General features: G+C 40.2%; 1 protein-coding gene across 12 annotated transcripts in view; it reads right to left on the bottom strand.

Annotated features, from left to right (window-relative positions):
* The window catches only part of SLC16A7 (solute carrier family 16 member 7), a 152,849-nt gene extending 136,143 nt beyond the window's left edge, over window positions 1-16,706 (bottom strand). For 3 of the 12 annotated variants that reach the window (XM_070270318.1, XM_023643907.2, XM_070270319.1), the window contains exon 1: window positions 16,488-16,629. The gene's annotated coding sequence lies outside the window, so the exon portion shown is untranslated. Of the gene's footprint in view, window positions 1-1,220; window positions 1,960-16,487 lie in introns of those variants that run through there. The other 9 variants (XM_070270322.1, XM_070270315.1, XM_070270310.1 and 6 more) reach the window with 6 other exon arrangements.
* Between the last annotated feature and the right edge of the window lie 8,282 nt (window positions 16,707-24,988).

Raw genomic sequence — 24,988 nt, 5'->3', positions numbered from 1 at the left:
GTTTCCTAAATGGTGTTCTATAAAATTCCAATGCCATTAAATTCTCTTCATAAATGACGTGTAATCAAATAAGTTTGGAACTTTCTGAACTTAGGCATTGCCTAAAGAGACGGTAGACCGGAGGCTAGCGCCTGTCCAAAGCTACGTAACATTTTATGAGTGTATTAATAATGATGGATGAGAAGGGTGCATATATTTAATAAGAAGAAACCATTTTGCCTTTATAAATCTTAGGAATGTGCACTAATTTAGGCAATATATTCATATGACTAAAGACCTGCAGAACAGAGCAATAATACATGCAGATTAAATTTTTTGATTCCACATTTTATGAAGAAAAGGGCCTAACAATAATACTAAAAAAAACACAAGTGATTTGTCCTCACACTACACATTAACTCAAAATATTATGCATTATTAAAAAATTAAGATTATTTAATAAAGTTACCCATTCACCTCTCCAAAGAATGCATTTACGCCACAATACATAACAATTAAAATCTACAAACCCCTCACTTACCTTAAGTAAATTCTCAGACAGAATATGACTTTTAACTGGGTAATCGTGGTAGAAAATATGCTATTAAGTGTAATAGTAGAAATCAGTTCTGGTCACCTTTAAAATAATGAATGTTAGGGGAACTGTGGAAATAAATTACATTATCTCCTCATATAATGGGCTTATTCTGGGAATGCTGAAATCCCTTTCATTTCCATGGACTATACCTTTCACCAGAAGAAAAGTGACACAGTTCCCCTTTCTCATTCTGTTGAACACTACTTCTTACCCTTACTAACAGTTGACTTGAGACAACTTGAATAACTAAGGAAAAGAATCAAGCAGAGTCTTAAGAAAATGACAGGGTTATTTTTACACAGTACAAGGCAAATAAGGTAACTTAAAAATCGACTCAGGATATTTCTTTTTTGTATTTATGAAAAATATCTAACGATATTTTTTTCATTAAAAAACTAAGATATCTATCAAAATTTAAAATAAATTCAGGAAAAACTAAGAGCTTACTTAAAGAGGATAAATGCAAATTTAGACACTTTTGGTGGTCTACCCAGAATATTGAATTGCATGACAAATGATTTTTGCTGCTGTTGTCTAATTTTTTTAGTTTTTGTTCAAAGTAAATGCTGAAATGCTTTGGTCAGAAGCAAAAGAGAATTCCCATAAAAAGATGTTATTTAGGTAGTATCAGGGTGCTTCCTACCTTCAGTAAATACTTTCATAAGTGCCTACAATTCTTCTGTTATATGAGAAGTACAATGCTGTACAATGAAATCTCCACGTTGTATTTAGACCTAAAGGTTACAGGCCGGGGGTGGTAAAGCAACCAGCCAGTTCCTTAGGCATCACGCTGTTGCTTGTCCTTTTTGCTTTCCTTTGTCAGTCTGGCTTCTGGCAACTGTTAGGTTCCCGTGACCATTATTTGTAGTGTCCCCTTCCAGGAAAACTGAAGGGCATTTCAAGGAACAGTCACTACTAGGTCCTGGGCAGAGCCAATGCCAAGATCCAACAGAGGCAAGTCATGGACCAGAAACCAGGCCAGAGTCCAAGCTGAGGCGACAAGCAGGCTTCAACAGGTGCATCTTTTTAGACTCTTTAGCACTTGAGAGTTCACAGGACAAATCCACATCATGTGAGCAAGGTGAAGCCCAGCGGGCACGGGGGTCAGCTACAGTGTCTTTATGTCAGTGAAGACACTGTTTCAGCAACGAGCCAAAGGCAGATTTCTGCAACAATGGCAACACCATCTATGATACTCCAAGAGCAGGAATAGTCACCAAAGATAAGAATGCCTGATAACTTTGCCTGTACCATTACTGGCGCAATTGTGTGACTCCACAGTATGTCGGTTTCACAGAGGCAGCAAACTCAGCATCTGAATGTTTGCCAGTGTTGGCACACACTTCTCTCCATCTACCTGCTTTCACCCCATCAGGAAACCCCTCACATAAGAGATGGTAAAGAGAAAATAAAAAAGGTAAAAGTCAATGTCAAATGAAGGAGAAAGTTTTTATTTGTGATCACTGGCATATTTGAAACAAAAATTATACTAAAAAATGGAGAGATTATGGAGTTGGTTTTTTTTTTCAATTTTCAGATTTCTAGGAATTTCAGAGCCTTCCCAGGAATGTAGAAAGGAGATGGCTGCTTAGGCAAAGAATATAAAATTTTTTAAAACTGACGCCTTTTAATAACATGGAGAACACATCAGAACCACTTCCTTTGAAACTATGAATGATTTGATTACAAAAGATGGTCCTTTTCAGGAGCCAATTTACTACCGTCCATGTAAAAACTTTTCTCACCCTAACAGACCTAATGATATCCGGGGATATCATATTTTAATTCAGGATTAATTAATAATCCTTAAAAGGATTATTGGTCATAATCCTAGCATGTTTTCAACTTTCAATCTCTATAGAAGAATCTCTCTGCATACAGGAATACCTCATTTGAAAAACTTCTCTTTGTTTGAAGTATGGGCCTTACACTCTTACTTTTAGTAAACTACAACTTAAATCCTATAGATTGTCTAAAAAATAGATGGTTTATGCTCCTAGTCTTCCATAAAAGTGTTCATTTAACAATGGAGCATTTCCTGCTTTCCCCATCAACTCTCTCTCATAAAACCCTATTCAGTCGGTAGCGATAATACCTGGTCATTTTCCCACATCTCCTGGATTGGATCCCTTTTTGGAGTCAAGGAAGGGATATTTTAATTGCAATGCACAAATTATATTCTCTTGTCAACTATAAAGAAAAGTCCCACTCACATTGTGAGAGTGTTAGACACAACAAAGCCTTGATAAACAAGACACACCGTTCCACTCAACGGCCTCACATTTGAAACGTGTAGTATCTCAACCATGTGTTTTGCAGTTCTGTTTTACTATGAAAGAAACCCATTTTTAAACATTAATGCTGAAATTTCAGCTGAATGTACCCGTTCCTATTACAAGGCTATGGTTAAGAGCTAAATTGCTTATAACGGAGGGACCTCCCAAATCCCTCTGAAATGGGCTTCAGATTTTATTCACTCTTATGTTGAATTTCAAATCATAATGAAGTTCTGGTATTTTAACGAACCAATTATTACTAAGATTTTTTAAATGTGAATAGTTTTTCTTATTAAGGTATAATTGCAGCCGAATGTACCTGTTTAATAAAACACAATCAAGTACTCAAAAAAGAGTTAAACACCACCCATCTCTTATTTGCTTCGGCATATAACAAGCGCACATGTTAAAAAACAGCAGGAAGTACAACCATGTGAAGGGTCTGTGGGTGTTCACTGTATTATTGTGGCGACTTTTCTATGTTTGAAAATTTTCAAAATAAAACAACATACAGGGCCAGCCCCGGTGGCCTAGTGCTTAAGTGCAGCACACTGTGCTTTGGTGGCCCGGGTTCAGCTCCCAGGCGCTCCTACACTGCTCTGTTAGCAGCCATGCTGTCCTGGTGGCCCACATACTAAAAAATAGAGGAAGATTGCCATGGATGTTAATGTTAGACCAGGACAAATCTTCCTCAGCCAAAAAAAAAAACAAAAAGCAAAAAAAAACCAGTAAAACAATACTCAAAACCCAATTATTTAAACATAGCCCGAATTCAACAGCGTCATCCACGTCTACTTGATTTCTTGGTACTAACATCAGTCCCAACATACACAGTTCATAGAGTAGACATTTTGGAAAGGATTATGAATGTGTGCTCTGGTCTGAATGTTTGTGGCCCCCCAGTTCACACGCTGAAATTCTAATGCACAATGTGATGGTGTTAGGAGGTGGGGCCTTTGTGAGGTACTTGGGTCAGGATGGGGGACCCCTCATGAACAGGATTACTGCTCTTCTAAAGGAGATCCCCCAGGGCTCCCTTCCTCCCTGTGAGGATACAACTAGAAGTCTGCAACCCAGAAGAAGCCCCTCACCCAAGATGCCGGCACCCTGATCTCGGACTTCCAGCTCCCAGCACCGTGAGAAGTAAATTTCTGTTGTCTACAAGCTATCCTGTCTGTGGTACTTTGTTACAGCAGCCTGAGCAGACTGAGTCAATGTGGAAGAGGGACAAAATAAAATTTTGCCAATGTTTTTCTCGTCCTTTTAAATTTGTCTTTTGTTTTTTGAGAAAGACTTCCAGGTGCAGTTTGAAATTTAAAAATATGATTTTTTTAAAATTAGCACATTTTAAAAGGACAGAATCCTAAGTAGTTCTTTGTTGTCTTCCCCATAATCTCCCTTTTCTATAAAACACGTGTGAAAAGGGAGGATACTCCCCTACCTGGGAAGACCACATGGAATAGAGGGAAAACGTGGATTTTGGAAATAGAGCTTTGTTACCTAACCCGCCTGAGACGTCAGATGGTTCCTTTGCATCCTGAATCAGTGATAACGATGCCCAGTTATAGGGCTGCTGAGGTCCTATGTGTGTGAGGTGATACACAGAGAGCCCCAGGGCCACATCTCTCAGCACCAAGGATGTTATCTGCCTTCTCTTTCCCCTTTTCCAATTCCAAAACTCTGAGTGTGTAACTCCTTTTGAAAAGCCTTAGAGAGAGAATACTAAAAAATTACATTTTCAAGTTTAGAGATTTTAGACCACAACTCAATATCTGAATGTATAGCTAAGGAGGCATTAGTATTATTGCTTCAAGACAGAAAAGAATAAAATAAGAGGCCTAAGAAAAAGGGAAATAATTTTAAAGAGCGTATAGACTATAAAAGTTGGATGAGACATTCATTCTTAAATGAAAGTCGTAAACCAAATATGTATAATAATTTTGATCATAAATACTGAAGTATCTCAATGAACAGTAGTAATTAGGCTTTTAAGCATTTAAAATAATGTATTTTTTTTAAAATTGGTGATACATCTATAGACGTGTCTCTTCCCTTTTTTGGAACATTTGAAAACAAACATAGATAATGGGCCCAGGTATCTTACTGAGATAGAGGAACAAATCTATGTTATTGATAAAAATAAAATTCAAAAACCATACAGATTTGCAAGTCTCCTCACTGAAGTATTTTTTTCTTAAATGAACAGTGTATATTACTTAGAAAATTAATGATAAAAACAGGAAATGGTTTTTAGATGAGCTTTAGATCTGATGTCTGTAACCCCTCCTGTGTGTAACTAATGTTCTCAGGGCACAAGTGGCCAGGTGACTCTCCACAGAGATGCTAATGTGGCCCACTGGACGGACTTACATTTTGTTATACTCCTTGCGGCTTCTTCTGAATCATTCACCTTTTCCTATCTACTTATTATTTTGTGATATCCATTAGTGATATGCAAATATTTCTGCAGTATCTGCCGCTTTTGAAATTCAGAAAAAGAAACTGGTATTAAGTTGCACTGATTCTTTCTCTTTCCTCTTAAAGAGGCCATTTCTTTAGGAAAGTGCATTCAAGCACTTTATTGCATACTGAGGACACCATGAATACAAGGTAGGGATGCTAAAGAAAAACAAGGGAAAAAAAGGACATTACAAACAGTTGAACATTAAAAGGCAAAAAAAAGAGAGAAAAAGAGTTGTGGACAGAAAGAAAGGGTAAAGAAAGTTCTGGTCCAATAAAATAGCAGTATTTTCAATAAAAATTTGCAGGAACATTTGTAACAAGAACAGACTCAATTTTTATAAAAATATGGCACAATGCTTGTAACAGAAAAGAATTAAGTTACATAATAGAACAAATCGGCAAATTCACTTGGTTTACATTTCTGAAAGTCCATTCCTAACTACAGTCTGGCTCCAAAAGTTTCTCTTTTTATAAAAGTCAATTTCTTGCTCATATTGGGTAAAGCGGATCTATTTACTAGTATTGTGCTCTTAAGGCAATTATTTGTTCCATCTGTTCCTTAGCGTTCTCTTCTATAAAATGGGAATAATAACATCTACTTCATGGGGCGCATGTAAGTTTCTAATGAGATAAGTTATGAAAAGTTCTGGCACGATCCTGGCACTTAGCTGTATGCTCAATATCTAGTATTTTTTATTATAACTAGTGATTAGCAAAAATTATTAATGTATGTCCAGTATGCACGTACTTTATGAAGGTAGAGATAACATGGGAGAAAAAAAACATTTTCTGTCCTCAACAAAAATAACCAATTTTATCAAATGAATAAATGTTCTAGATGGACACATGGACTACATTTTAATATCACAGATTATTGAATAAAACAAAAATCTTATTTTTAAATAGTTCACCAATTGATCCAAATGTCTTACCGAGTTTAAGAATCACTGTTCTAGATGAATACTTACAAAAAGTACCCTCACAGGCAGGGGCTGGCCTTGGGGCACAGCGGTCAAGTTCCCGTGCTCTGCTTCTGCGGCCCGGGGTTCCCCAGGTCAGATCCCCGGTGCAGACGTATGCACCACTTATCAAGCCATGCTGTGGCAGGCGTCCCACATATAAAATGGAGAAAGATGGGCACAGATGTTAGCTCAGGGCTAATCTTCCTCAAAAAGAAAAAGTACCTTCCTAGACAAATGGTTATAATATTATATGAATTACATACAGTAATATGACCCTTATACTTCTGCAGACTTCTGTTTTTATCCATGTTTGCTGTTGCTTTTGAGTTTTACGGCACTTACAATGACCATCTCCTCTTTTCACTTAAAGACTACCCATCTCTCAGCTGCAAAGCCTTTCCACTTCTTTCATAAAAGCCTTCTTGGTTCCTCTATCACACAGTAAAGTCTCCTTCTTCTGAAATTCTAGAGCAGAAGTCAACACATATTTTTCTCTAAAGTGCCAGATACTAAATATTCTAGGCTTTGTAGACTAAGTCACAAGTATCCAATTCTGCCCTTCAGCAGGAAAGCGGCCACAGAAAATATAGAAACAAATAAGTGTGGCTGTATTCCAGTACTTTACTTATGCAAACAGGCATAGGGCTGGATGCGGCCCAAGGGCTACAGTTTGTCAACCGCTGTCCTAGATGATCACTGCTCTCTATCATTTATTTTGACACTTAACCCTATTCTGGATTGTTCCTTTAATTAGACATACACAAAGAGTATCTCTGAAATTACAGTGTCCTCCAGGGGTCAGGAAAGATGTCTTACATTCTTTTCATGTTTCTATGCAGAGTATTCCCAAAGCAATGCTTCATTATTTACTGATTCAAATTGATTTCAGATATGGGAACAAGATCTGGTTTCCATTAGCATCTTACCTGCATTGAAATGTCTACTGAGGCATTGATTCCTGGCATTCTCTAATGGGCAGCCTCATCTTGATGAGCCTTTATTATTTTTATCTCTAAATGAATATAATCTATCTTACATGATAATAAGGATTAGAAATGCTGCATAGAAAAGATCAGACACATAAGAGGCACTTAAATGGTATCAACAATTATGTTGGCACACGTTTTGTGTCTTAAGACGAATAAACTTCTCTACATCATGATAATAGAATGATTATTGTCTTTCTCTTTGTGGTAGTTTTTAAATGTGCTCATGGGTACTACCCTATGTAAGTGGAAAGTAAGGCATTCCCACCTTAAAACTCCCTTGGAAGGTAGTCCCAATGGATGTTATTAACTTTGTGGCTAAGTGAAAAATTCAGCACTTAAATATTTTTGTAGCATCAATATCAGTGCGTGAGTGTCTTCCTACATGTGCCAAAAATCGGACTTCCATCCATATTGAAAAGACCCACATTACTGTAAAGTCAATGAGTTGTTGTTGTTTTATGAATCTCCTACTTGGCTCAAGTTGTGAACTGTAATAATATAAATCATAAGTACTTGTGCACAGAAGAGAATTCCTCAAGAATAAAGAGTCTCTGCCTCAAAAAGGTGCCAAAAATGGAGGTAGAGATAAAAGCAAAATGACTATGATTACTGTTTCTTGGTTATGTGCATTATTTATTTACTACCCAACAAAAACCCCGTGATATAGGTTTTATTGTTCTCATTTTTAAAAATGAGGAAACTGGGGCTTCTGAAGGTTTACATATCTTGATTTTGGTTAAACAGCTTAGAAGTGGCTAAGTCAAAATTCCATCAAGGTCTATCGGTCTCTCTCTCTGCAAGGCCTCTGATCTAACATGTGACACTGAGACAGATAAAAAAAGGAGAAGAGAGAAAAGAGAGAACTACAGAACGAGATGCACCACAGAGAGAAGATGGCACCGGAGGTCTACAAAAAGTTGACTGAAGGACGTAAATTGCTTAACCATGTTTTGAGAATATGTTCCATTATTCTGTGTGACTCAAGACTAAAAGGAACTTATCCGTTTTACTCCCAGCCATCTCTCTAACATCTAAAATGATGTCTGGAGCACAATGATGTCTGAATAAATGGTTGTTAAAGAATTGTATTCTCTGCCTTGAAGTTTGTCTGAGGCTTTATTCAAAATCCCGCTTCACAGCAAATTTGACATATACACATCCATGAGAATTCACCAGACCCCACTCCATCACGCACCCACTGGCGCCCACAGCCCGCGGCTTCCACAGGAGTCCCACCATCTCCACGTACAATCCACTCCTACTAGCTTGCAACCAGCACTGGAGGGATCACGTTCTCTACTTACCATGCCTTCGATCCCCACTGTTTCTCAGCCTCCCTGAGTTCACAAGCAGCGAGAGAGCATCACTTTCTCTAAGCTTTCTAGTTTGGTTCCAGATACTTCCTTCTAACAGTAAGGAAACCTTATCATCCTGCTGACTCTGTGTTTTAACAGATCAAAACCCACTATACTTGATCAGTCTTTTTTTTTTTTTTAACATTTCTCAAACTTCCTTCCTCTAGAACCTCTTAAAATCCACTGCAGCACTGAACTATTTTAAAAATACTAATACTGGAAAGGTATATTGTGGGTAGCAGATTCAAATCTAGACCCTCCACTGACAATGAGTGTAATCTTGGGCAAGATACTTCACCTTCACGTCCTAATTCCCTCATTTGTAAAATGAAGGCCATAATACTACTTCCCCATAAGGTTTAGAGGATTAAATTAGTTGAAACATGTAAAATGATGCATGGCATATTGAAGTGTTCAGTAAAGGCAAGCTGTTTTTACTCAAAAATTATCCCTATAGATTTACCTAATAGCCACTTCTTTGGTCCAGTATCTCTAAACTCACTTATCATTACACACACACATACGTACACGGCATGTTTGTTGTTTTACCTCTTATGGCATTAATCTACAACAGAGGATAATTGTACCTAGTGGCTAATATCCAATTGTAACCAAAATCTAAAGTGAGCTTTCCTTTGTTCCTTCCTTCTTGTCAATGATTCATTCATTTATTCATCCACTACACTGAGAGCCACAGAGAGAAAATGTTCAGCCCTGAGACAACAGTGGGTTCTTCCAGAGGTTGGTCCCTCTATACACTTTTATTTCCCACCTTCTGATTTCATCTGGAAAGAGATGATATTGATGGCTAGTTGGGTCATGAACAAGAGTTCAAACATTTATATTCATAAACAACCATTTTCATCCTTGAACTATTCTGCACATTTCTGGACTTTCCTAAACTGGAATGCCTCCAAAACTACAGCGGCCCTAAAAAAACAGCTTAACCAGGTCATGTAAAGAACAGGTAGGAAAACTGAGTATGTTAAATTGATAGAGAAAATATAAGACATTTGAGTTGTCACCATATATGTCCAGGCTGTCTATCAACCTGGAAAGGGATTTATTTTGTGTGGCCCCAGAAAGCAGAGTAAGGAAGGACTCCGGGAGAAGCGAGAAGAATTTAGTCACAATTGGAAATGCCTTAAAAAGAACAAGCTGCCTCAGTGTGCATCCTAGAAATAAACAACAGAGGGCGGTTTATTGAAGATGCTGAAGAAACAATACATAAAAGTGGAAACAGATGTCCTCTAAGTTCCTTGCAACTCCATAATTCACCAAAGCACTAAAGGATATGTAAATGTGGACATATTATTCCTGACATCCGGGAATTTTTAGTACACGGAGACACTGAAGACCTATACACATGTAACTGTAATAAAATGTTTAAAACAAATAAGACAAATTATATAAGCAATGCTACTGAAATTTCAGAAAAGCTTCTTCCACTGATCCAGAGGCCTCAGGGGAACTTGGAACACGGTGTTTAAGCTCAGCTTTGAAGGTGAGGTGAAAGCTAGACATGGAAATAGCAGGAAGTCAGAGCATTTCAAAATGAAAGAAGAGCATGACCAAAAGTACAGTGTTACGAAGGTGAATGAGGCGCAGGGGACAGTTCAATTTCACTTGAGTATGGTAGCAGTGGGAGATGAGCCTGAGAAAGCTTTTAGGGATTAGGAAGACTGAAATGTTGGTCTTAGACCTAAGGAATGGGAGTCAACAAAGTGTTATTTACATGTAGGTAAAGGAGACGTACTTCAGTAGGACCATCTGGTGGCATGTGCAGAATGAACTGGTAGAGTGAAAGATAAGAGGTGAGAAGACCCACTAAGACACTATGACGTGACTCTAGGTCATATGTCAAAAGTGCCTGAACTCTGTGGGAGCATCAGAAAAGAGGCAAGAGGTGAAAGAAGTATTTTGGATGTACAATTGTCAGGTCTTAGCAACTGACTGTGAGATGCAGGGCCAGAGGAGGGGGGTCTCAAAAGCTTCTAGACTAGAATGCTAGCAATGGGAACAAGAGAAGGAATTCACAGAAAGTTCAGAAGAGACCAAAGAATGCTGGTCATATTGGCAGCACAGAAAAGGGGAGCTGTCCAGCAGGCATAGGAAAGGTCTGCCTGGATCTCACGGTCAAGGCTGAAGATAATGATGGGAGTTATGCCTACTGAGGTGAAAGGAGAGGCCAAGAGAGGATAAGCTTGGCCAATGGGTTGAATATACACAAAAGAAAAACTCATAGCAGAAACTGAGCAACACATCCTTTCGTGAGTAGGAGGTGAAAGGAGAGCCGAAAAAGGAGCTGCAGAGGAGCAGTCAAGAAGTAAGAGGAGAAGAAAGACCACATCAAAGCCAAAAGAGGAGTTTCAGGAGCAGCAGGTGCCAAGACTGTCAAAGGCTGTTGATGGTTTAAAGGAAATGAAGATGTGGAGATTAGGAGGTCAATGATGACCTGATTATTAAACGTTAATACTTAATATGCCTTATACGAAATAATTCATTCCTTCAAATCAAAGTATTTTCAGATAAGATTATTCTTTTTATTCTTTGAGGGAAAACAAGAAAATTTCTCATGTGAAGATACTCTGATCTCAAGGATAATTGCCTCAAACATTCTCAATTTGATCCTATTGGCCAGGAGTTTTGAACCACATCTAGTCCCATTCTTCCACGAGGTATATTTAAATGTAGGGAGCACATGTGCTGACTATAATGACTGAGGAGAAGCTATCAGCACATGGAGAACAAGGCCACGGACACTAAACTTCCTATAATGAAAGAGGCATTCCCACACAATGTCCTGCCAAAAATGCCAAGTGTCACCTGCTGAGAAACCCTATCACATGATGCTATTTGTCACTGAATGCACCTTTTGCATAGTTGAGAAGAACTGACAGAAGTTTGGACTCTGAAATTTTGGAGAATCAATTCTAAAATAAGGTAAATATAATTAATATAGGTCATGCTTTAGAAACTTTTCAAGCAAATGTATGCCTTTTAGCTTTACTGTTTATTCATATCTAATCTAGTTCCAAAAGAAATAGGTCTTTAAGCAAATTACTTAGTAGGGCAGCTGCTTCTTATAAATTATAATTCTTCCACATGTTACCTCTAATCAGAATCTGATTAGGGGTATACGTGATTAATAAGAATACATTTCACTGCGTTATTAGGTGAGGAAAAAGTGAATGATTGAAATAAAATGCTTTCTAAAACAAATCAACGTTTTAACTGAACTTTATTTATCTAAACAAATATTTCTCATTTTCACCACTCATACTAAATATTTTCAACTGAAAATTGCTGTTTTAATGCCAATTTTTACCAAAAATTAATCAATAGTTTAGATAACTGAATTACTTAGATATTTTGCTGGGCTTATCCTAACTGTACATAACTTTTAACAAAAATATCTTTCCAGCAGCAACTTGTAGCTACCACTCAAATGCTTTGTAAGACATTTATGAATTCATTTGAGATTTCAATAATTATTAAGGAAAACATTTGCAAGGGAGTGTCGGTATTAGGACCAGAAAATTGTTTTCAAAAATACTTGCACCCTTATTAACATTGTTATTTATGAATATGTTGAAAACATCCTTGGTACCCCCTAGTTGGACTAGTTTATCATAGTCAAGTTCAATTGGCTTAATCCGTGGGTAAGCTTTCTCTGTAAGTTAAAAAAAAAAAAAGTTCTATTACTCACTGACACTTAGTATGCAGTTGTTTCTCAACACATTTCCTAATCACTCTGATCCAAAGTTTTGAGAAAGCCTGTGACAAACCAGGATGACCTCTCAGACAATGTGGGTCCATTTACCAGTTTATTACGCAATCCAACAGTTATGCCATCTAAGGGAAACTTGGTATTTCAAAGTTTCACAAAAGATTTGTTAAGAATAAGTCAGTGATCCTTGTAACAACTGAACAGCCTTAAGGTCAAATATTTAATACCTAACACTAGCCAACACATATTGAGCTATTTCCACACATGTGCTGACCACAATGCTAACTAATGACTTCACAGATATTATCTCATTTAGTCTTTACCACCAACACACGGAATTGATTATTATCTTCTTTTTACACAGGAAAAATCTCAAATTTAGAGAGGTTTTTACACACGAAGAAACTAAGATTTTGAGAGGTTTATTAGCGAACAGTTTTTTGCCAACTCTAGCCAACAAGTGGCAGGGCGAAGATCAATACCCAGACTTCAGAGCCCTGCCTTTAGACTCTGCCCAGTCCCACCCCAGAGACCTGGGTCCAACAGGGGTTCCCAGATGAATCACGTGATGTCTCTACTCTCAAGGACCGTATGGCCTAGGAAAAGAGATAGGATGCCTACCCAAATAATTATAATTCAAGGTAAAACATCGTAATTGGCCTAAGAGAAGTCCAAATCTTGTTACAAGGCAGTTCAGATGAACACAGATTACTTCAAGATAAGGGAACCAGGAGCAAATTTTTTCTTTGGGATGGGTTACGTGGAAGGAGGGGGATGAAGGGCAGTAAAGGGACATAGTTAGTATTTGCTGCACACCCTTCTGTCAGGTGTAGTAGAAGACTCGTTACATTTGTCATCTTCTTTGGTGCTCACAATAACCATATAACCCCATCAGTATTACCCTCACATTGCATAAGACGAAGTCAACAACCAGTGGCTTAACTGAAATGGAAGCCGGAACCCCTGAAGGATGACCTGTCCTTTTTTTTGGTCCACCTTGAGCAGGTTTCTTTTTGATGTTTATGTGGGTATATGCAACTTTTGCTAATTTGTCAGCCCAAAGAGAGTACTTTTCTAATTCACGGAAAGGAGTCTTACTGACTTGATGACTAGATGCAGGAGGAGAGAGAGGAACGCTCCTAAGAGTCTTATCCCCAGGGCAGAGTCCCTGAGGGATTTCCTGCTAGATTCAGAGTTGGAGGAGGGAAAGGAGCTCACTCTCTCCTCACTTTCCTTCTTCCTCCTTCTCGCCACTCCAGACCCCCTGCTTCCTTCCTTCGTTTTTTCTATGATCACTTCTGCAGAACTGCCATGGCTCAGGCACTGCACTGAAGACCCTGCCCTCATTCAGCTTCTTGCCAGGCAGAGGCTGTCCTACTGAGTGGGTAAAGCCAGCCGACGGCCTGAGCGCTTGCCCCAGCTCAGCCACTTACCAGCTGTGCCATTTGAGCAAATTACTTAACTCTGTGCTTAAAGCCTTCTGCAGCAAATATAGATATTGACAGACCTACCTCACAGGGTTGTTAGGGGGATAAAAGGAGTTAATACAAGGAGGCGGTAGCACCGGGCCTGGAACGCGGTGAGCATTACAGAGATGTTGTTACACTTACTATACTCTTGGACTTCTTGGAGTGAGTGGATTATAGTCTGTCCAAATTGTAGAAGAAACGGGAGCTCAGCCTCTTCTCTCAAAGAATGGAAATCAATTTATTGGCAAAGATACTCTTCAGGGAAGGGGCGTCCTCCTCTCACAGCAGGAAGAAAATCCTCCACAGGCAAAAGGGTGGGGCTGAATACACAGCTTTCCAAGGCAAGGTACCCTTCTCAAATTTGCCTTTTAGCAGATCTTACGAACATTTCTTGCTGCTGCTAAATCCCCTTCTAGGTCTTTGTGACATACGTCTCTTCCATTGAGGAGAAAACTGACTGAAGGCAAGTAGGAAAAGGAGATTAACCTGGATGACCAGATGTGAATTTTTTAGAGCAGAATTTCAACCTCATTCATCTTGGTAACCACACTGCAGTGTCTGGAATGATCTCAGAGGTTCAAAAACAGTTAGTCTATATTCTAGTTGTTTTTCCATACACTTTGTTCCTCATAATAGCACTTCAGCGTAGATACCACCAATCCCACTTGATGGATAAGAAAAATCGAACATGAGATTGTTAAATAATTACTCAACCTTTTTACTTTAACTCAACAAAAGTGCAGAACTGTTCTTGAAATCTAGGTTTAACTCTAAAGTTAATTAGCTTTTTCCATTTGAATGTCTCAAAAAATGTTTGGTGAATGAATATAGAAGTAAAAGCAAACGAAAACTTCCTTTTATTTCAGATCTGCAATCCAGGAAGATGACTCTGGATTGGGGATATTTCTTTAGGTCACTTTGCCCTCCTGAGGAGAAGGAGGGCTCAAGGCCAAAAATTTAAGTCAGATATTATAAAAGAGTAAATGAATGTCTAGAAATAAACTGAGCATTTATAGGAAGATGCACTAACTTGGGCATGGGAAATGGGTATTAAAATTTCATTTACCATTATTAAAACACTCCCTGGGGGAAGAAGCAGTAGGTAATTGCAAACTGGTGATATGATTTTCGCAAAAAAACAGTTTCTGACTTTATGAGTTGTTACACAACGCACTGCTTAAAGTAATCATCCTTCTCTTTCACTAAGATCATTCACTCTCTGGCTCACTGGGATTGTTTGAAATGCAATGTGCTCAGAAGCAGAAAGCAGGGCTGGGATTGCTTCATCAGGACTAAATCAGGGTCACCTTGTTCAACCCTTATCCACTCTCTGCAGCCACCAGCCAGCTCTTCTTTTTCAGCCACACTCTCCCAAATGCACATTTAGTACTTGGGTTCCAACGACACAGCACATCCAAGCTAATGTGTCTGCTGACAGTTTGCAGCCCTGTTGAGCCCCCAGTTTGCGCTGAGCCATAAAACACAGGGTGCCAAGAAGGGGCACCGAGCGCCCACTTTCCTCCTGCACAGTCTCTTTCACATCACCCCCATGACTGCCCGCGATTTTATTACTGTGCAGCGTCTCTTACTGGACCCGGGAAGGGAGGAGGACATGAAATATTAGCTTTTCTACTACCTACCACCAGCCCTCCCTCACTCAACCCAGCCCACTCAGTACTACTTCTCCAGGAAGGGGAGGCAAAGTCACTTCCCGAGAAACCGCTCATTTCCTCTCCTCTGGTAGGGTGTGTGTATGTGTGATTTTAATATCCCTGGAGTAGACCACAAATTTCCCTTGCCAGCCCTACCAGGAAAGTGGCCTTGGTCACCACCGCCCTTGCCAAGGCAGTCTGCAATCCCTTTCGCGGAAGTCAGGGAGCAAAGGGAGTGGAGAGAGCAGCGGCGGAGCAGCATCCGCGGAGACGAGGCCGATCGCACCTGGGCCGCCTCGCCCACCTCCTGCGCTACCTGGCCGGCAGGGGCCCCGGCGCCGCGGCCGAGGGAACCCAGATTGAACCCAGGAGGCGCAGGCTCTCCACGAGGGGCCCCTGTCCACTCACGCTCCCTTTATGCCCGGGCTCAGGCCGTGCCCGCACACATCTTTCCATCAGCCTGTGTCCCCGCCAAGCTACCTGGGGACCGAAAAGGAAGAAAGACGACCCCGCTGGTATTTCTTCCCCTCCTCCCAGCCTTCCCGCGCCCCGATCATCTGCTAAAAGAGAAGACGCTCCCTACAGACACTGTCACCACCCACCCCCGTCCCCACCTCCTGCGGCAACGAGGCCACCCCCGGGTGCTCGGGGCCCAGGGCGGGATGCTGGAGAGAAGCGCAGCGGGCACAAGCTGGGCGGGAAGCAGCGCCAAGAGACTGCGCGCTCAGTGCCCGGTGCAGGACCCTGAGCGCGGGCACCTCCGTGCCGCGCGCACGTGGCCGCCGGGACCCTCGGGCTCCCGCCGGCCGCGCGCGCCCCCGCAGCCCCGCGCCCCGGCCGCGCGCTCCTCGGGCGGCGGCGCCGGGGATTTTGTCTATATAAGGGCTCGCGGGCAAGCTCGGCTGCGCGCTCGGTCCCAGGCTGGCCATCATCGCTACAGGCGCGGGGGGTGGCTCGGGCGGCTCGCCCGGCTCTGCGCCGGCTCCTCCCGGCCTCCCGGGGGCCTGCCTTTACCTGGTGGCCGGCCCGGGTTGGGCGCTGCAGCTCTCCGTGCCCCCTGGCCGCAGCCGGCGCGCCGCGCTGTCCCCGGCTGAATGGAATTATTTATTTATTTATGGCCCCTGACGTGTCCTCGCCCGCCGCAACCAGAGGAGGCGGCGGCGGCGGGGCGGGAGGTGCGGCTGGCGAGCGCCCTTGTGGGTGCCCGGGCGCGCCGGGGGGGCCGCGCGGGGCGGGGCGGGGCGGCGGCCGCGGCTTTGCGGGAGCCCGGCGGTCGCGGGGGGCGGGGGGCAGCCGCCGCCCAGGGCCTCGGGGCCGACTGAGCATGCTCCGAGCGACTGTCCGCGCTGGAGACAGGGCTTTGTGGCTCGGGGCGCTCCACTTCGGATTTTAGTTTTGACCCAGAGGGAAGGGCAAAAGCCAGGGAGACCGGTCGCGACGCACCTGATCCGAAGCACTTTGGCGCCTAACCTAGGAGCCACGTGTGCGGTATCTCTGTTTAGACACCCCAGGGAGGTGTGCAAGCTGTAGGAGAGGGAAGCAGGCAAAGGAGGAGGGCCTGGCACAGTGCGGAGACCAGCAGGTTCTCATCGTGAGCTTGGAGGCCAAGTGTCGGACCATTTTTCCATAGAGGCGGTTTGGGGGACCAGGGAGAGGGGGCGCACCAACCGAACCGTTCTAAGGGAAAAATAAAGTTTACACCGTGAGAGAGGGAGTATACAAAATAGCACAAGAAGACCTTGAAAATAGGAAAGAAATGAAAGTCATTTGTAAATGATTCCTTTCACTTTTTGTTTCTCAAGTGACTGAATTCTTCAAAATGGGGTTTAGTTACTTCGCAATGAACAGGGCTAGAGATAATGGTAATTCCACAGTCACTGGTTTGGTTTGTTCTCCCTTTATTGTTTTTCTTGCAAGTCTAGAACGTGTTTCTTGGGGAAGTTAGAAAGAGGAAGGGCTAGGAATGAAGTTTTAGGCTGGGTTCCTTTGATGTCTTTAAGTTGCATTACTGCTTAAAGAAAAAGAAACTGTCCAGCAGAATACACGTGGACTTGGATCTGAGAGCTCATGTTGCAGTCTTTTGTCAGTTTAACAGCCTCCCCCCCCCCCGTTTCTGCTCCTAAAAGTGGGGAAGATAAAATGCTATGTTAGTCCTAGATAGTAATATAACTTCCTAAAGATTTTCCTGTCTATTCTAGAACTTAAATCATTTATAAGAAGCCAAGATAATTTAGTTGAAATAACTGGAGCTTTATGTCCAAGGGGCAAAGAATCAAAATGGCAATAATAGTAATAATAATAATAATAATTACACTTATGTATTAAGTGCTTATCATTGTCAGGTACTGTACTAATATGGGTTATTAATTAATACAATGACCGTATTAGATTATTCACATTTTACGAATTTGGCAACAGACCTGTTGAGCCACTTGGCTAAATTCACATTGTTTACTTCTGCCATAGCTAATCTATAAGCTTGGACAAAATTTGAATTCTAGTTTCTGCAACTACAAACTTGAAATAATATCAACTTTTTATTGCTGTCATAACATTTAGGTGAGATGATATAGTGAAGTGGGTGGTGGATAATATGAGATGAATAAACAGTGGCTGTTATTAGTAACTTCCAAAAGTTTGGAAGACAGTTTTGCAGAGAGAGAGTTAGTTTGGAAACTAAGAAATTAAGGCAGGAAATTCTAGAAAGGACTTTAGACTTTTTTAAAGCTAAAAATGTGTAAATTGACATCTGAATAAGATATAATAGGCATTTGATAATGATGGACTCTCTAGCAGTGACTATAAACCGTTCATTTTCATTACAAAAAAAGAATGTTGAATTTTGAAAAGAAACAGCAAGACACACATTTCAAGGTCATGTTCTTAAGTGTTTGCTGTTGATAGTTTTTCTGCTCATTCATCACTTTTACTTCCTTTCAAAGAAGAGAAAGAAGAAAACCATCTATTTCCTGAATCTTGACCCTTTTCTCCCTTTTGCTTCTCTTTGATTTTTCTTTGTTGTCCTGTATTTTTTACAGTCTCATCTTCTTGGTCTATTTAACCCATGGCCAAACTCCTCAACTGTATTACACATAGCATTATGTCATAACCATAGCAAGTTTTCTTTTTAAGTCTTGTTTTTGCAACAATTAAAACTCTGGATCCAATTTACCTACTGCCCCAGTGTTAGTATTTGGGGATTCATTTCAAAATTGCCTTGTTGCTATGGCTGGGCACACCATATACATATTTGGATGGATTAGAAAGAAATCTGAAAGGAGGGGCTGGCCCCGTGGCCGAGTGGTTAAGTTCGCGCACTCCGCAGCAGGCGGCCCAGTGTTTCGTTGGTTCGAATCCTGGGCGCGGACATGGCACTGCTCATCAGACCACGCTGAGGCAGCGTCCCACATGCCACAACTAGAAGAACCCACAACGAAGAATACACAACTATGTACCGGGGGGCTTTGGGGAGAAAAAGGAAACAATAAAATCTTTAAAAAAAAAAAAAAAAAAGAAATCTGAAAGGAGAATTAGGTGGAAATAAATCCAGTCAATTTATCCTATAACTTATAGTCTTAATATTGTTCAGAATTGGAGAAGAAAATGCAATTTAGGGAAAAAGCAAACCATATGATCAGAAGTTGAAATGCTTTGGGTAAAATTTCTGCCTTGATTTCTATTCATAAAGTGAAATAATGGGAGAAACAAAGAATAGCAATATTCTAGCAACTCATGTTCCACAAATGAATAAATGAGTGAATACATACATAACGTATAAACTAATCAAGCCCAAACTTTGCACCCACGTCCTCATATTCCAGGTTCTCTGGCCCTTCTTCATTCCTCCACCATGCCATATCTTCTCATATTTTTCTCTTTTCTCTTTCCTCATCCTCTTTTCCATATCAAATTTGTCTAAACCATTTTTCCTTTAAGGCCCAGCAAATATATCATCACCTCTCTAGCATTTCAAAAATTCTTTCAATAAGAATTAATTCCATCTTCTGTGCTCTTTCCCATGGAATATGGTGTATACCTCTATTTGGGGCGTTTCCCTTCTGCTTCACAGTATGGCTGTATAATTTTTTTCTCTCTCTCTACTTTTCAGGATGTTGGAGGATAGCGATGTCATTTTATTCATCTCTGTAATCTTTCAGCATCTAGCACAAATTCTTGTGGATAAAAGGTAATTAATAATGTTTGCCAAATGGAGGAAAGAGATGATTGCATGACTTTCAGGAATGGATATGTGATAGAGGCTGTGGGTGCTCACAGTATCCATGATCTGCATGACACCATGTTTCCTGGCTTCTCTTACTGTTATATTGGGGCCATGTGACTCGTTCTAATTATTAGAGTATGAATGAAAGTGACATATGTCTTTTCTGGGCAAAGCGAGTTAAGAGCCAGTTTGCCTCTTTCCTTCCTGCCTTTCCGTGCTCTAACAGCCTTGTGTTTCAGGTGGAGTAGCTACAAAATGGAGTCACTAAAAGATACAGAAAGTCTGCTTGACGTGCACTGGCCTTTGTGTGAGAAAGAAACCATTACTGTGTTAAGTCATTGAAATTCTGGGCTCTATTTGTCATGAGAACATAGCCTAGCTTATTCCTACCAATAGAAGATGTTATTTAATAAGATTATAAATCATAATGGCATAAAGACCCAATGAAACATTGAGCTTATGAGAATGCTGTAATGTGTTCCTAAGTCAAGGCTAAAAATATGTATTCTCACAACCCCAAATTGATGTATAACAGTCTTTTCATGGCACAACTCTGAAATTAAAGTAGGTGCGTGTGTATGTGTAAACTATACACAGTAGATCAGTTTTAACTAAGGACAAAAGACCAAATGTCCCAATATTCTCCTCAGCCTGAGTGAAAACAAATGTGCACCTGCCATCCAGTGGCAGCATACTGTGACTGAGATTGAAGCTGGCTGGCAGCTGTGAATATGATCGTTGTGACCTGGTTTCATAGAATGTACAAAGTATAAGAGACATCTTTCCACTGCTTCTAGATTTATATCTTGAGTACATCCATATAGGCTCCTTTGGAACTATCTGCTATGGAAGCCTCCCATAGAACTGTGGAGAATGCAAATCTACTCTCATTTTACAAAGAAGAAAAAAGAAAAAACAACCATGTTGGACATTGCTGAATGGTGTGCCTTTTAATAACTGTGCAATAGCCCGGAGAGGTCTTTTGTTAAAATAAATGACCTTTGGGGCTCCAAAAATCTCTCCATGGATCCTGCATTTAAACTTCTGTCCATTGATATTTTCTAATTTTACATTTTATTTAGTGCTATCCATAAAGCAAGCTTAGTGGATTCCAATTATAAGTGTCTTATAGATGCCTTCACCTGAATATTCTAATTTTCCTGAAAGCATGTAAAATTAGAAACTGGGATTAAAAGTTTTCATCATAAACTATAAACTTTTCTGGCATGGCTCTTGTAGATAGTGGCTTTATAAGTGTTTGATACTTAATGAATTTTATTAAATGGATCAATAATGATTGCATATGGCACTGAGGAACCCAGGCTTCAGCGCCTTTTCCTGTACATGTGGTCTTAGGTGGCTCACTTCATTTACTTCACCTTCTAAAACTCTATGGCACTTTCAAGCACTTCAAGGGTACAAGTATCCACAGAGATTATGCATAATCTTAACAAATAATGGTAGAGTTTTTTCCTAATTAACCAAAAATAATTGTTTACTTGTCATATTTTGGACAGCAGTGTTGATCAGGATGCTTTATAAAATGCAACCGCACGGTTACCTGCTTAACTTGTAACCTCTGTATGACTTGCCATGTGCCTGTAATGTCCTTGAAGGGTTAGTCATTGTTTGTGTTTACATAATGCCTCACAGGTCACAAGAGACTTTCACGCTAAAATACTCTCAGCCCCCTGCTTCTCAGGAAGTTATGTCTTCAACTGCCCTTACTTTGTTCCTTTGGTTAGAGTTAAGGCCATATTGACCTTTTGCTTTCCATTTAGGAGCTCTTTTTCTGCTTTCCATCTGCCAAGAATTGACCCAAACTGCATATTTGTTATATGCTGTTTTGCTATATAACAGTAATTGATTCCTTTATGGTAGTTAATTTTTCTGGGACTTTGTTGATGTGATCTTGAATTATCACTTCTTATAAATTTTTTCCTAAGAAATAATCTGTATGAGATCTGTTACGTGCAATGTGATGTAGGTTTCAAATCCGCGCCTAGGGATGGAATGTGCCTCCGCTCTTTCACCCTGTGCTTTGGGCTGGAGGGTAGCAAGGCAGGTGATCACCTGAGGTTTACTGATTTTGTGGATTTTTTTTCCTTGGTCCACCAGAATTTCATTTATCAGTGCAGGTCCAGAGCCATGGAATCCAATCATGGCTTTGAAATATTTATCTTCATGAATTTCATTTATTCGACATATTTATTAAGCAGTTATTACATGCCAGGCACTGTGATAAACATTTTAGATGTAAGTAGTGGTGGTTCTCTCAAGCAGAGTATACACTATTTCTTTAATTTTCAGACTGATTATGGTCCTAAGGCTATGATTACACCTGCCACATAATTGTGTTTACTTATATGTACACATCAGAGTATGAATATTGAGATATTGGGTTTCCTGAATGATATTCTTTGTAAGTTTTTTTCAGTCTAATCTGGAATAGACTATCCTGGGTATTGAGTTGAAAGGTTAGCCAGACTCAGTGATATATTTCAAAAAAGTCAGGTAGAGTTCTTCCTCGTAGTTTGTATGAAGGAGAATGGGCTTTCTTTCATGATGCCAAAGACTCAACCAGAAATTGTGGATTTCTTTGTCAATATAGCAGCTTTATTTTATTTTAAATAAGCTTTACTGAAGTATAGCTTACATATATTAAAATGCATGCATTTTAAGTGTACGGTTTGATGAGTTTTCACAAATTTATATACCCATTCAACCACCACTCCAATCAAGATATGGAACACTTCCACTATCCCAGACAGTTCTCTTCTGCCTCTGATGACTGAATATTTTTATTCAGTCCTCCCCACACCTCAGGCAGTTGCTAATCTGGTTTTTATCATAGGCTAATTGGTTTTCCCTACTCTAAGATGTTATATGAATGGAATGATGTAATATATTCTCTTTTGCATTTGGCTTCTTTTGTTCTGCATATTTCTCTTTAATTCATCCATATTCTTGCGTGTACGCATCAGTAGTTGGTACCTTTCGTTACTGGGTAGTGTTCTAGTGTGTGGAAATGCCACAAATTCTTTATCAATTCACATACTGATGGATATTTGGATTATTTTTACTATTCACTTCTATAACTATTAAAGACAAATATTTCTGTGGACTTGTGTTATCATATCAAGCTTGATTTTTAATGCATAAAATAAATACCGTGTTAAAAAGGCAATACAATGTCTAAAATGAGTATTCCAGATACAAAGTATCTGAATAACTGGATATAGGCCTAGTTGGGTACTTTGCTAACGCACAACTTTGGCAAAGACACAAAGATGTTTAAACTTCACTTTCTTCATAAGTAATAAAACTTAATTTGGTTATTATAAACCATATAATGTAAATGGAATTGCTCTCTAAATTGTAAAGCTTAACCGAAATTAAGGTGGTATTATTATGTGTAAAATATGTACATATTTAGGAAATAGTCCTTCAGAAATAAAATAATGTGATTAAGTAAAACAAACTGATTTGACGTAATTTGAGTGGGAAAAGACAATGTAAAATTAACTAAGGTTCGATATTTGATTAACGTTTATCTCCTTAATTTTTTTTTTTTTTTTGGTGTGAAAGATGGGCCCTGAGCTAACATCTGCTGCTAATCTTCCTCTTTTTTTTTTTTTCCTTCCCAAAGCCCCAGCACATAGTTGTATATATCTTAGTTGTAGGTCATTCTATCTCTTCTATGTGGGATGCTGCCACAACATGGCTTGATCAGTGGTGTATAGGTCTGCACCCAGGATCCAAACCAGTGAACCTTGGGCCACCAAAGCAGAACACGTGAACTTAACCACTCAGCCAGGGGACAGGCCCCCTCCTTAATCATTTTTTAAAGAACAAATTGGACAATCACAAAATCCAGAAATAGTTTTATATGGAAAAATGTATGACTTCACTGGCATCTTACATTAAATGTTTCTTTTCAGTTAAGATTACACATACATCTTTGATTAACTATAAGAAGAACCGTTATCATATAGGAGCTACAGACCCAGTTGTAGAATAGTGCATAGAAAGATGTTCTCTTCCTCTGTCATTCAACCAAATTGTAACTTGAGAATAAAATGCCTCCTCCTCATAACTGCTCTAGAGAGAATTTTATTTCTTTTCCGCTCTAGGTATGGGGTCTTGAAGGATTATCCCTTTTTTTCATTTGAGAGCTTTTTCTTCCTTCCTTTCTGCTGCAGTTATTTTGTGTAAAAATTTTTAAATTGAGTATAAATCAACAATTTCATTAGGCTCATGGATTCCGTTTGCAGAACAGGATGGTTTATCTCTGCTCCATAATATCTGGATTCTCGACTGGAAAGGCTGGAACACAGGATCCTAACATCATTTAGGGGCTTCTTCAATTACATGTCTGGTTCCTGGGCTGGAATGACTCAAAGGCTGGGCTCACCTGGATGTCCTTATCAGAGCACTGCAGGATGGTTTCTCCTTAAGGCATGGGATTCCTAGAGCATGATGGCTGAGTTCTGAAAGACAGCCTACTGAAAGCCAGCCTTCCAAGGACTAAGTGGAGGTTGACAAATTCAGAAGTTATGCAGCGTCTCTTCCACTGCAGTCTACTTGTAACTAGTGAATCATAAGTCCGTAGTAGTTTTCTATTGCTGCTGTAATAAATATCACAATATTAGTGGCCTAAAATGACACAAATTTATGCACTCACACTTCCGTAAGTCAGAAGTCTGAGTGACTTTGACAGGTTCCTCTGCTCTGAGTCTGAGAATCTGGGGGAAATTTTGCTTTCAAGCTCATTGAGGTTGCTTACAGAATTCAGGTCCTTGCAGTTGTAGGGCTGAGGTCCCCATTTCCTTGGTAGCTGTCAGCTCCTTAAGGTCACCACTGTTTCTCATCACATTCCCCCTCCTGCTTCAAAAAGCAACAGTGCCTAGAGGCTTTCTCATGCTTTGAATCTCTCTGACTTCCCCTTCGTTGCATCATTTCTCCTGCCTCCAGCTGGAGAAAGTTCTCTTCTTTTAAGGATTTGTACAATTAGATTGTCCCCACCTGGATAATCTCCCTAGAATAGGCCCATAACCTTACTTACATCTGCAAAGTCCCCTTTGCCCTGAAACAACATATACAAAGGATCCCGGGTTAGAGTGTGGATGTCTTTGGGAAGGCATTCTACCTGCCACATAAGAGAAGAGGAATTAGACTCCACCTTTAGAGAGGGAATAGCAAGGATCCATTTTAGGAAAGCATGTGGGATGGGAAAGTTTCTTGCAGCCATTTTTGGAAAACACAATCTGCCACACTTTCCTCCTTAGCTCCT

The sequence above is a fragment of the Equus caballus genome, chromosome 6 (assembly GCF_041296265.1).
Source record: "Equus caballus isolate H_3958 breed thoroughbred chromosome 6, TB-T2T, whole genome shotgun sequence".
In the NCBI taxonomy this organism is placed as follows: Eukaryota; Metazoa; Chordata; class Mammalia; order Perissodactyla; family Equidae; genus Equus; species Equus caballus.
This window is presented reverse-complemented; position numbering and strand designations above follow the sequence as displayed.